We start from the raw sequence: 12,473 nt of genomic DNA, 5'->3' as shown, positions 1-12,473 counted from the left end.
AAACTTGAAGATTTATCCCTTGATCTAGGGATTTTAGGGGCGAAGCTCCTAAAGCCATGGGTCGTGCGTCCGTGATGTATGTAGTAGTAGTAGTCTTCGTAGTAGTAGTATAGTAAGTAGCCACCTACACGGCCGGACTAGAGGAGTGGCACGCGTGCACCCCTTTAAATTGAGGAGGAAACCCGCGCACCTTAATCATAAATAAAAACATAGTTGTTTCTGATAAAACAACTTACAGCGACGAGTATTAGGGACATTATGTTCAATTAATTTGCCTTGAATTTAATGCTTACAAAAAAAAAACTAGTATCAGAAAGACGCACTTCCAGCACTTCTGACTAGAAAGGTTTGCCCCGTTAAACTCGCTGGGCGTAACCTCCTTGCTTTTAGCAAGGTTTAGCGAGGGTTGGGCAGCAGTGCCATTAACTAGCAGCGGTGAAAGGTGGCAACTACACACGAAGCGCAGGCCGTAAGAGAGTGTGCGCGTGCCGCTTCTCTAGTCCAGCCGTGCCACCTCTCGTTTAGTCCGTAGAATGTCCGCTGGATGGCGGTACTTCTGTATGATGAATGTATGATGAAAAGATGCGAGATGGTGGTACTTGGAGTGTTCACTTGATGGACGGACGGATGGACAGACGCACGCACGGTCTGGCAGACGAACGCATGGACGCATGGATGGATGGATGGACAGACGCATGGATGGATGGATGGACAGACGCATGGATGAATGAACGGATGTACGGATGATTGCACGGACGGACGCACAGACGGTCGAACACACGGATGGACGGATGAACGGACGGACGGTCGCACAAACGGACAGAAGCATGGAAGGAATGACGGACGCTTCGCCCGACTCATCATCATGCACTCAGTGAATATGCTGCGAATTTTTTAACCTTCTTCAGAGATTCAGAGTTTTTTGTTGAATCTAGGGATTTTTGCAAGGCTCTGTAAATGTGACATTACGTGGCCTGATTAAAGGCAAGTGATGACGCTGTTTAATCTTAGAAGGCTATTGGTGCATGTTTATGTTGTTACCAGGTACGGTTCCCTGCTCTTGCATAGTTGAGTACGAGGTATACTCGAAAAGCGTTAAACCTTTTTTTTTTCTAAACACAATTTAGGCTATTTCATGCTATTTTTTTTCATTTAAGACAGTATTGGAAGTCTGATGAACCTTGTAAAGGGGCGAGCAGTTTTGTAACGCGAGCTAATTCTAGTCTTAGTACTGAGGCGAAATAAACTTTCTAGTCGTAAGAGTTAAGCATGCCCACATCATGAGCGCTCTTAATGATTGCTGCACTAGGATACAAAAATAAATTTTGTCTTGTAGAGCACATAAACACGTGTCGAGATTACGCTCACTTCACGCCTCCACCGAACAATGCTTCCATGTGAAATAATGAGGAATATTATTAAAGACCAGAGCAAAAGCAGGACTGAAGATTTGGGAAGGTGCTACGCGTTCAATACTGCTGAAAGGGTGTGGTGCAAAGAGACAAGAAGACTGTCCGGGCGTTTTAGTCTTTCCGTCATGACCTTTGCATGAAAGCGGATAAGTGACGAATAGATTTGGCCAAATGGGGAGCTGATCGAAAGTACAGAGGAAATGTGTAGCTATCAGCCATTAATACACGCACGCCAACTTACACGCACTGAAACTATGCAGCAGTGATTACAGATGTGGAAAATTAAAAAGAGATCATCAGCTGTGAAGCCGCGAGTACAATGAAGGCGCTAGAGACTTGCGGTTGACCCGCATGATCACGTACATGTCTTACACGCTTGTGCAAAGTGAATTTGACATGCGGATCTATTTCGGTGGCAACAGGTGACAATTGCAAGCACTTTATATACGACTCCACATAATGTGTACAAAAAAAAAGACCTTAAAAGATAGTTATTGGTGATTTATACTTTTAACAAGATTCAGAAGAATTCGGTCACTGAGCGCGCCATCATAATCCTGTGTTGAGAGTCACTTAGCCTGAATAATGGCAGTCAAAATATAATCTACGAATTCTTGCTGCAATCTAGAGATTTTTCGATGGTCCATCTGGGGATAAAATATTTGCTGGGGTGGGCCATCACTGAAACCCACTTCGTTCTCGTCACGCCGTAGGGATGGCAGCACGTGACAAGTTTCTACGATGAGTGTTACGTACGGGCATTAGTATCCTCCCAACGCCCCTCAACTGCCGGCTCTCAACGCCGTTGAAGAACACCTGATAGCTTTACGCCTGCCTGACTCACCGCAGCGGCCAGTGTGCCATAAAGGGGCAGGTGCCTAACGTGCCGATTGACATGGCTAACACTGTGCAGTGCTGGCCGTAGAACGTGACCCACAACGCTGCCTTCGATAAACATGTCGTGCACCCTCTCGTTAACAAGCCTTCCTGCAGAAGTGGTTTCGCTAAGGAACGGCCCGTGCTCCCCCGAGCAAGCTTCTTTAACATCATTCACTTTGTGGACATGGCGGTGATCTTTTTTAGGGGCGAAGCTCCTTACGCCGTGGGTCGTTTCCTCCTCCGCAGAAGCGTAGCCAGAAATTTTTTTTTTTGAGGGGGGGGGGGGGGCACCACCCCAATTTCGGGAGGGGCACCCCCTCAAAATGACTATTTTTCGCTCTCTATGCTATGGCGAAAATGAATATCGGGGGGGGGGGGCACGTGCCCGGTGTGCCACCCCGTAGCTACGCCCCTGCTCTTTTATAGTAGTAGTAGTAGTAGTAGTAGTAGTAGTAGTAGTAGTAGTAGTAGTAGTAGTAGTAGTAGTAGTAGTAGTAGTAGTAGTAGTAGTAGTAGTAGTAGTAGTAGGGTTGGTACACGTTCTTTCCAATAATGTGCGCTTCATCTATATGCATCTAATGAGACGCCTTGGTATTTTGGTTTAACCTCCCTGTCACTTCCTTTTATTTATTTCTCTCTGTCTCTCTTTTGGTATTTTGGTGACACACAAGTCCATTCAATTCACTGGCATCGAGTCGGTTTCTATGTCCATTGGCCAAACCACAGTCCTAAGCTTTTAGCAAAATTCATGCACGCCCCTGAAAATTTTCCGAATTCACCGATTGTTGACACCACCATTTTTATGCTGGAAAGATATGTACAAAAGAACGCTAGGTCATCCGCATACGCCAATAACATTACCTCATCACCGTAGACAGTAAACAGCGGACATTACAAGATCGAATTACGCTTAGGCACAGTGGCTCCAAGTAAAGAGCAAAAAGCGTTGGCGGCAAAGGACAGCCTTGTTTCACAGATGAGTTAAGAGACAAGGGTTTTGACTGGTGGTCATTAGCAATTAAACGTGTCGAAGGATCACGGCAACATGGTTTTATATCTTCAATATATTGTGGAACCCACGTTGGCATGTTTGAGAAGAGAAAAGAGAACATAATGACGAATACGATCATAGGCCTTCACTAAATCTACTTGTAGCATTGCCACTTGCTCATGTGAGTACGAACAATGTTCTAATACTGTGTGAGCGACATGTATGTTAGACTGTATCGAACGACTTTTTAGACCGCTAGTATAATGGGCACCAATAAGTGTCGACATCACAAATTGAAGTCTGTTTGAAAGCACTTTTGCAAACATTTTGTACTCAATGTTACATAACGTAATTGGTCTGTCGCCGTCAACATGACGAAGTTCTTCTCTATAGGAGTATTTTGGGAATAGGACAGCAAGAGTTCAGTAAAAGATTGAGTGAGCGTCTTCAGATTATTACTCTGCGGGAAAATGTCGTGCAGTACAAGGGACAGTAAAGAGTTAAATGTTTTGTAAAACTCGCCCGATATTACATCAGGTCCAGGTGTTTTTGACAATGATAATTGTTCAGTGGCAAGATCTATTTCTTGTATAGTGACTGGCCCCACAATATATTCACATTCCTCGTAAATTAGAGGATTCCCGAATGAACAACAACAACAACAACAACAACAACAACAACAACAACAACAACAACAACAACAACAACAACAACAACAACAACAACAACAACAACAACAACAACAACAACAACAACAACAACAACAACAACAACAACAAACTGCGTCACGAGATCTTCGTTTTCGTTTTGTGTAGAGACGCTGAACAAGTCTGTATTAAGTTTCATCTGACATGATTTCTCCAGAATTAGTGACTAGCAACCCGTCTGAATAAAGAACTGCTACCAATTTTGATTTTATTGTTACAGTATTCATCGGTAATACTTGACGCGCGAGCTTCTCCGAGTGCAAAATACGAGTATTGCGCGATTGAACGCGGTATACCTCTGTAAAGTTAAGCGTCGTACCTCTGGAGTGAGCTTTTGGCATTAGCGATTTCGCTTGTAAAATACACAGGAGCCTCACACTCAAATTTATATGGATTTTGAAGGTTCTGCTTTAGCATCTTTTGTTTTCATTTTCTGTAAAAGCCCCTTACAAATTCTATGCATTAGCGATTTCACTTGCAAAATACCCAGGAGCCTCACACTCAAATGTATATAGATTTTGAAGGTTTTGCTTTAGCATTTTTTGTTTTCATTTTCTGTAAAAGCCCCTTACAAATCCTATGCATTAGCGATTTCACTTGCAAAATACCTAGAAGCCTCACACTCAAATGTATATAGATTTTGAAGGTTTTGCTTTAGCATTTTTTGTTTTCATTTTCTGTAAAAGCCCCTTACAAATCCTGTGCATTAGCGATTTCACTTGCAAAATACCTAGAAGCCTCACACTCAAATTTATATAGATTTTGACGATTTTACTTTAGCATCCTTTATTTTGATTTTCTGTAAAAGCCCCTAACAAATTCTATTTCTATAGCTAGTGCCCGAGCCTCTTGCCTGAAAAATTCCCAAGAGGCACATGAAGACATGTCAGAGGCCAAACAGCTCCTCAGGGCTACGCGAGCAGCAAACTCCTGGGTGCTCCCAATTTTTAGCCGTCAATCTTCCAGAGAGACCACTGCAATATCACATGTAGTATTGTGAAGCATTCACACTAGAGGCGTGTTTGTAAAGCAGAGAAAGCTATTCATGCTACATTCCCAAGCAGACGCACGACTCGGTGGTTGAATATCTGCTTTCCACGCAAACGGTCTGATCCTCAGACCCACTCTCCCGGCTGCGGCGGCTGCATTTCCGATGGAGGCGGAAATGTTGTAGGCCCGTGTGCTCAGATTTGGGTGCACGTTAAAGAACCCCAGGTGGTCTAAATTTCCGGAGCCCTCCACTACGGCGTCTCTCATAATCATATAGTGGTTTTGGGACGTTAAACCCCACATATCAATCAATCAATCAGACCCACTCGAAAATTTTTAATCTTAGTTTATTCGCATCTCGCTAGATTTTCGGGGCACGCACACGATGACTTTTCACTCACAACTACACCGGAATTCGTGCGAAACGAGCTCGATAACGTTATCACGTTAACATACGCCCATGCGTGTACCATCTGCGGAATAACGCGGTCCCCGTTCTTATCAGAATTATGGATAGTATTTCGTCGTTCATTCCATGCTGCAATTTCGTTGCAGAGAAAGCAGCTGTTGCTGTGGAGTGGGAGCGCGCTTCGCGCAAGAAAAGTGAGAGCTGGAGGCAGAAGCCGACAGCGTTTAGGATTTATGCTTACATTTCATGCACGACCATGAATCTGCCTTACCGGAAATAAGAGGCTTTATTGCCGACCGGTAAAACTCCGCCACGTGCATTAATGAAAGTGTCGTAGAGTAGAGTACGTAGACGCGCCTCGCCAGGTGGAATGTAGTGATCAGGGATCATAAGTTAGCAAGGACGAGGAGCACTCTAATATTGAGTAGAGCAAGAGATAAAAGGAAACTACCTAAAAAATCAAGAAGCCCTTGAGCAATCGAGAAAACAAAGGCAAGCGCGATGCTTTGCGTTTGTGCGATATTTCTTTCTTCTTTCTTCTTTCTTTCTTCTTTCTTTCTTTCTTTCTTTCTTTCTTTCTTTCTTTCTTTCTTTCTTTCTTTCTTTCTTCTTTCTTTCTTTCTTTCTTTCTTTCTTTCTTTCTTCTTTCTTCTTTCTTCTTTCTTCTTTCTTCTTTCTTCTTTCTTTCTTCTTTCTTTCTTCTTTCTTTCTTCTTTCTTTCTTCTTTCTTTCTTCTTTCTTTCTTCTTTCTTTCTTCTTTCTTTCTTCTTCTTTCTTTCTTCTTTCTTCTTTCTTCTTTCTTCTTTCTTTCTTTCTTTCTTTCTTTCTTTCTTTCTTTGCATTAACCAATGCTCCCTCCTAACGTTTTCATCCTTCCATGCCGGGAACGAGATCATCTTCCACGTGCTCAACAGAGTAACACTTCTTTTTCTAGAGGCAGCAGTGATATGTACCCACGTGACATGAGAAGTGACCTCGACTAAACAAGAGATTGCCATATCAGAAACAGTAGATCACCGACAATGCAAGCGCCCGTGACCAGGATTTGGAGACACGTGCATGTAACGCCATCTCTTCGCGGCCACAGCGGTGCACTGCCGTAACTGAATGAAATATTGGCGCAAAAAAATCGCATCTGCCCGAAAAAAGCAAGTTATCAAAAACGGCTCCCGGTTTTTATACAGCGGAGACTTACTTGAACAGTCTGACAAAGTTACAGTGGCGCACTACGAACCACTTTGCTTCCCCCAGCGTTTAATATTTAACAACGGGATTCCAGGTATTTCCATGGGCGGTATTCAATTGTCCTGGGAAGCAACAAACTTTGTAATGCGATACTGCAATTTTGCGAAATTGTACCAGTGGTTGCCGCCTACATATGACCCGGAGTCGTTTTTGATACCCAAACGTTTTCAAGACGTATGATTTTTGTAACATATTTTTCATTAGGTTTGGCAGGCCGTCATTCCTGCTGCTGAAAGATGGCACCACGTCCAGATGTCCTCGATTCCCGAGAATTCAGTCGAATAGAAAACGGTGCGTACAAATACGCATGCGATCCGAGGACCTTCGGAGACCGCATTTCTGCCCACTCGCGTCGTTTTTGACGTACTCAACCAAAATCTAAGCCATAATAAGCTTCACTTGAAGGCAGGCCAACGCACACGTAGAATAATTGCACTCAGGATTTTCGCTGTGACCAAATAGGATGCCTCGGAAAAATGTCAAGAAGAAAACAGAGAGCGAATGATCGAAAACCGTTACGAGGCTTGTTCATGAAACAGCAGATGAAAGAAACATATCAAGTCAGTTAGGAGGCAAAATTTTAGCGCGAAAGCTTTAAAGAGCTCGTTTCGAGGAAATTCCGGCGTCTGCGCTGTTCGTTGTGAGCAAAAAAAAAAAAACCCATAATCTTATGCGTGACATAAAAGTTGGGAACGATAAAAATAAATAATAAAACATACTGGGTCCGATTGACAATCGAACCCGGGTCGCTGGTTGGGGATCGATCCTGGGTCGTTTGCGGGGAATGCGTATGTTTTGCCACACGGCCGCACGTCTACTTGTGAATACAGTGAAAATAACTTCCTATATGCTTGAAAATGCAGTGAAAATAACACTTGATTTAAAACACACGCATCCTGTTTACATGCTTCACAAATAGCACCCCCCCCCTTTTTTTTTTGCGCGCATCTATTCCCTCTTCGCTTTCTTTCCCATCTTCCCCATTCCCCCTTCCCCTAGTGCAGGGTAGCAAACCGGATGCTCCATTTTCTGGTTAACCTCCCTGCCTTTCCCTCTTCTTATTATCTCTCTCTCTCTCTCTCTCTCAAAATATTGCCGTTTTAATGCGTGGTTCAAGCGTCATTGCCATCGGGCGTCAGACCATGGGATTTTAAAGCCAGTCACCCACTACATATGGCACCCGCGCTACTGCACCCTTGCAGAAAACTTTTTCGGGAGGGTGCCTCCTTGATCTAAAGTTGGGGCCGGGCAGAGAAATGCTCACTTTGTGTTTTATATGCTGGGCGAAACAAACATTTCTGGGGGAGGGGGTACGGGCCCAAAGTGTCACCCCCTGGCTACACCACTAGTTAAGGGGGAGAGCTGGTGTGCCCTTCAGATGATCAGGGGTGAAAGCGTCCAGCCCTCTCTCCGCCCTTCTCCCGTGCGGACGCTTTAACGTGCCCGGCGTTTCTATAGTGTACGTTCCTTTCCGTGTTATTTGTTTAGTGCTGCTGACCGAAAGTCCGATAATCACATCGCGCAAATCAATCTTTTTTTTTTGATTCAGTATGCCTTACCTGTTTTTTCGAGGCTCTGCTTTCGAAGAACCGTCCACGCTGTGCTTCTGCCAAAAGGGAAGTCCTTACTCCTATCATCTTTACTGGCGGCTTTCGCCGATCGTCGATAGGTTGCTGTACCCACCACACGCGAAACACATACTGCCGTGGTGTCGAGAGCGAGAACACTAACGCTTGCCACAGCACAGGAGCACCCGTACTTAGCCGCGTTCCTTCTTGGGTGCTTCATGTCACATCGTGCGAGCAGACGTTGCGCGTGGCATGCTTGAGTTCTTCATTGGAGTTTCAGCGTCATGGCGACCAGTCGCTTCGCTGATGCCATCTCCAAATCTTCCTATCCAGTAGGCTCACCGGCAGTCCAATTTTTTTTGATGTGACTACTATAGGCACCGTGCATACGTTGGGAGCCGCCACAGTCGCGCGCTGCCTCCAGCGCCAAAGCCGCCACGGCTGGCTGCAGATTTGGCTGGATACGGGAACTAACGACGCAAGTGGCGGCAAGCCACTGCGCCGTGCTTCGCTTGAGGCGTTTTCATTCTCGTTTTAGTTACGGCAAATACGGTGAGTTGTTAGCAGCCGCGAAAGAACCGTATAATGTTAGAACCAAAGAAGAACCATAGTGCATTTTTTTTTCGCCAGACTTCTTGTAGCCCCAGGTGAACGCGGCCACATGTAATTCTTGGTGAAAAGGACAACGGAGGCGACGAGCACATTGAGACAAACTGCACGTGCGTAGCCCGGCCCATTTCGCTCACTAAACGATCAAAGCTTATCACCCTCGGGCTAACGTGGCAGCAGATTCGACGGCAGTTCGAAACAGACAAAAGCCAGGATTGTACTGTCATGGTAACTGCAGGTGTTTTCGATGCCTTATGCTGTGCTATTCTTATCGTCCAACACTCGTGGCAGGCTGTTCGCATTGATAACGTAGGCGGGCCGTTGCTCTCACCATTGGCCAAGCACAAAAATCATCGCCATTGGGAAAGGCTCCATTCCACGATTGCGCCAGTGTGCGAGTGACTTAGAACATCCTTCCACTTCATGATGACGCCGCTAGAGGCATCCTTATGAGCTGCGCCTGCTCCGAGCCAATTTATTCCGCATCATACGATCGTGAACGGGGCAGAACGGACAGTGATCTGCCAGCTTGCTTAGGGACATAGAGTTTCCTAAATATACACTAGGTGGAACTCTGGCGCTAGTGTCTATGGGAGCTGCAACAGACGACGCTTGAGTGATCTTGGGAATGATGGATAGTACACGGATTCGTCTAATCTTCGTACTTCTGGCTCAGTGTGCGTTCGTGTGGCTTGGCGCTGTTCTCTCACGAAACAAAAACCAGCAAATGTTCAGAAACTGCACTTCACTACCTTAATATTTTAGGATTATTTTCAAGTTTGGTCACGAAGTTCAAAAGGGTTCGTTCTTTTCTCCGAAACGAAACCGAAACACAGCAATACACGAAGCCACAAGTGTGACTTGCCGCCCGCAAGAATGGAGTCTCGGCAAATCCGTGTACTATACCCATCATTCCCATGGTCGCTGAACGATCGCAGCACCAGAGTCCCCTCTAGGTGGCTTTAGAAAACTCTATGGACAGTGATGCCCGTGCTCACCAATCACTTATCTTGTATTCGCCTTGAACAAAATTTCAAATTTTTAAACCACATCAGAGACTCACGCTTTTAAAATGTGCTTAGAGGGACGAAAAACTAGATAGATAGATAGATAGATAGATAGATAGATAGATAGATAGATAGATAGATAGATAGATAGATATGTGTGGTTTAACGTTCCACCACCACCATTTGAATATGAGATACGCCGCAGTGAAGGACTTCAAAAAATTTCGACCGCCTGGGGTTCTTTAACGTGCACACCAATCTGAGCACATGGGCCTACAGCATTTTCGCCTCCACTTAAACTGCAGCTGCCGCAGCCTGGATTCGATCCCACGAACTGCGGGTCAGCAGCCGAGTACTTCAGCCACTAGACCTCCGCGGCGGGGCAGGGCCATAAAACTGCAGTGAGTGTCGCAACACCTAGTCACATCGGCACAATCAGGCAACGTGCGACAAACACGTTGCTGCCCCCCCCCCCCCCCCCCCAAGAAAGGACTGCATACATTTTTCGAAAACAGCACCACTAGCAGCAAAATACAAGACGCACACAAGGAATTACGCATACTCACTCGCGCTCGAGTTGAACTGGGGAGCTACTTGCGTGGTGTCTATCTATAGTGGATATGTGCAATGGGGCGAAGTGCATTCAGTTGCACGAAAAAGTGGCGAACCATGACGTCATGGCACTCTTCATTACGTTGGTTGTTAAACAATGGTCGATTTCCACGTAAGATGGGATATCTAGGGCTATCGCCCCTCAATTGGTCCATCTACGATAGATATAGAGGAAACAAAACACCTTCCTGTAGCACCATTGAATAAAGCACCTTTGAATAGCCTTGTTTAGTCAAGGCCATAACCTCATGTGGTCGTAATAGTAGATATTTGGGACGAGGTTTCAGCTCAACGCTGTTGTTTTTTGTTGAAGCTTATTGCGAAGGCCCTGTGATACAATTTTCATGCTTGCGCAATTAAAATAATTGAGACAGAAAAAGAGAGAAAGAGAGAAACGGGCATATGCTTACTAGTCGTGTCCCTATTAATTGCTCGAGAACTAAACAATTTGTGCTGGAACTAAAGATGGGTCTGAAGTAGAAGTAATTCTGGCCATCGGAATCGAAATAAACTGTCTCCTCTTGTTCAGTTATGAAAGGAAGTGCTAATAAAAAAAGTGATTCTTTCGATTCACAATTTACTCAATGTGTTGAGACTATGATGGTCTGAAATAATGACACTCAGTGTGTTCCTGATTTCCCAAAACCTCCTGGATCTCCACATTTCGACTTCCAGACAGTCACAATCTTTTGCCCCGTTCTTTCTATCTTGTATGCTAATATCGGCTGAATGCACAACTTCTGTCCTCTCCTATACATCCCAGCAGCAAATGGAGAATGAAGAGCTCCTAGAGTGAAAACCAGCGCTTCACATCACACAAATACTTTATTTTCTGTACATAGATACTAGAGTACACATTCTTCAGTGTCATGTAGTGAAAGGAGTATCCTTAACACATGTAACATAAGCACCCACAATGAAAGTGCAGAATCGCGCCGGGCGTCAAAAACGTGGATTGGCACAGACACACGACAAAGCGTTCCTATTGAGTCGTCGTCATCATCAGTAAAGCATAAGAAGAAGTAAGCGGCTGCGTAGGTACGCTTGTGGCCTTACACACGCGTAGTGGGCCTTCCACTAGTTCGCTCAAGGAAGAATGACGATGTAGTGGCCATTTCGCAACTGCCAGCCATTATCAGACCCTGTTCTTCCTTCTTTTGGGGCCATGACCATGGGTTGCAAACGCACAGATGGTTCATTTGCCATTCAGGAATATGTGACTGTGAGTAAAAAAAAATTCTCGCGCGGTTGAGCACGCACTATACATATTTCACTACAACCAACTGGCACTTCAAGTAAGTAATTTATTAACTAGTGCACTAGGAATTGACAATATGCAGAAAGCATCGAGAAAACTCGCTTTCCACTTGGCCAATCCGATCCATTGGGTCTCAGTCATGCTTGGAAGTAAACATCATCATGAACATGTTCATCATCATCATCATCGTCGTTGTTGTCGTCGTCATCATCATCACCTTCTTCTTCTTCTTCTTTTCTTCTTTTGAATAATCATCATCATGATCATCAACATTAGCAACAACAACCTAATAAAGTTTGCTGTAGGGCTAAATGGTGCATAGTCGAACTTGGATTGATGGCGCAAATGTTTTCACAGGAGCGAAGAAGACACGTAAGAGACCCCACGCGGAAGATATCACAGGCTTCCCCAGAGTGTGGGCAACACCCATCCCTGTTTAGATCGAAGCGTTTCATAATTGCAGGACGGAGCAGATAGTTTAGTTAGTTTGCTTGTGCATTAAGGGTCTCGAGGGACACTACATGAGGGGTGGGCAAAAAAAAGATGATGAAACAAAACGAAAGGGAAACATCAATATTGATAACAACAAAATAAGATAGAAAGAGTAGATCAAAATTATAAAAATAAAATAGGGCTTCTCGTAGTGGATTCAAATTGGGCATAATGAGATGACAAAACTATGTGGGCGGGCAGTTCGTTCTGGATTTGAGCGGTGAAGGATAAATTACTGCTGGAAGCTCTTTGTTTTTGAGCATATGACCCGGATATACGGCGCTGGGGTGAGAA

This window comes from Rhipicephalus microplus, chromosome 9, assembly GCF_043290135.1.
Source record: "Rhipicephalus microplus isolate Deutch F79 chromosome 9, USDA_Rmic, whole genome shotgun sequence".
Lineage (NCBI taxonomy): Eukaryota > Metazoa > Arthropoda > Arachnida > Ixodida > Ixodidae > Rhipicephalus > Rhipicephalus microplus.
The sequence above is the reverse complement of the archived record's forward strand: the minus strand, read 5'-3'. Positions refer to the sequence as shown.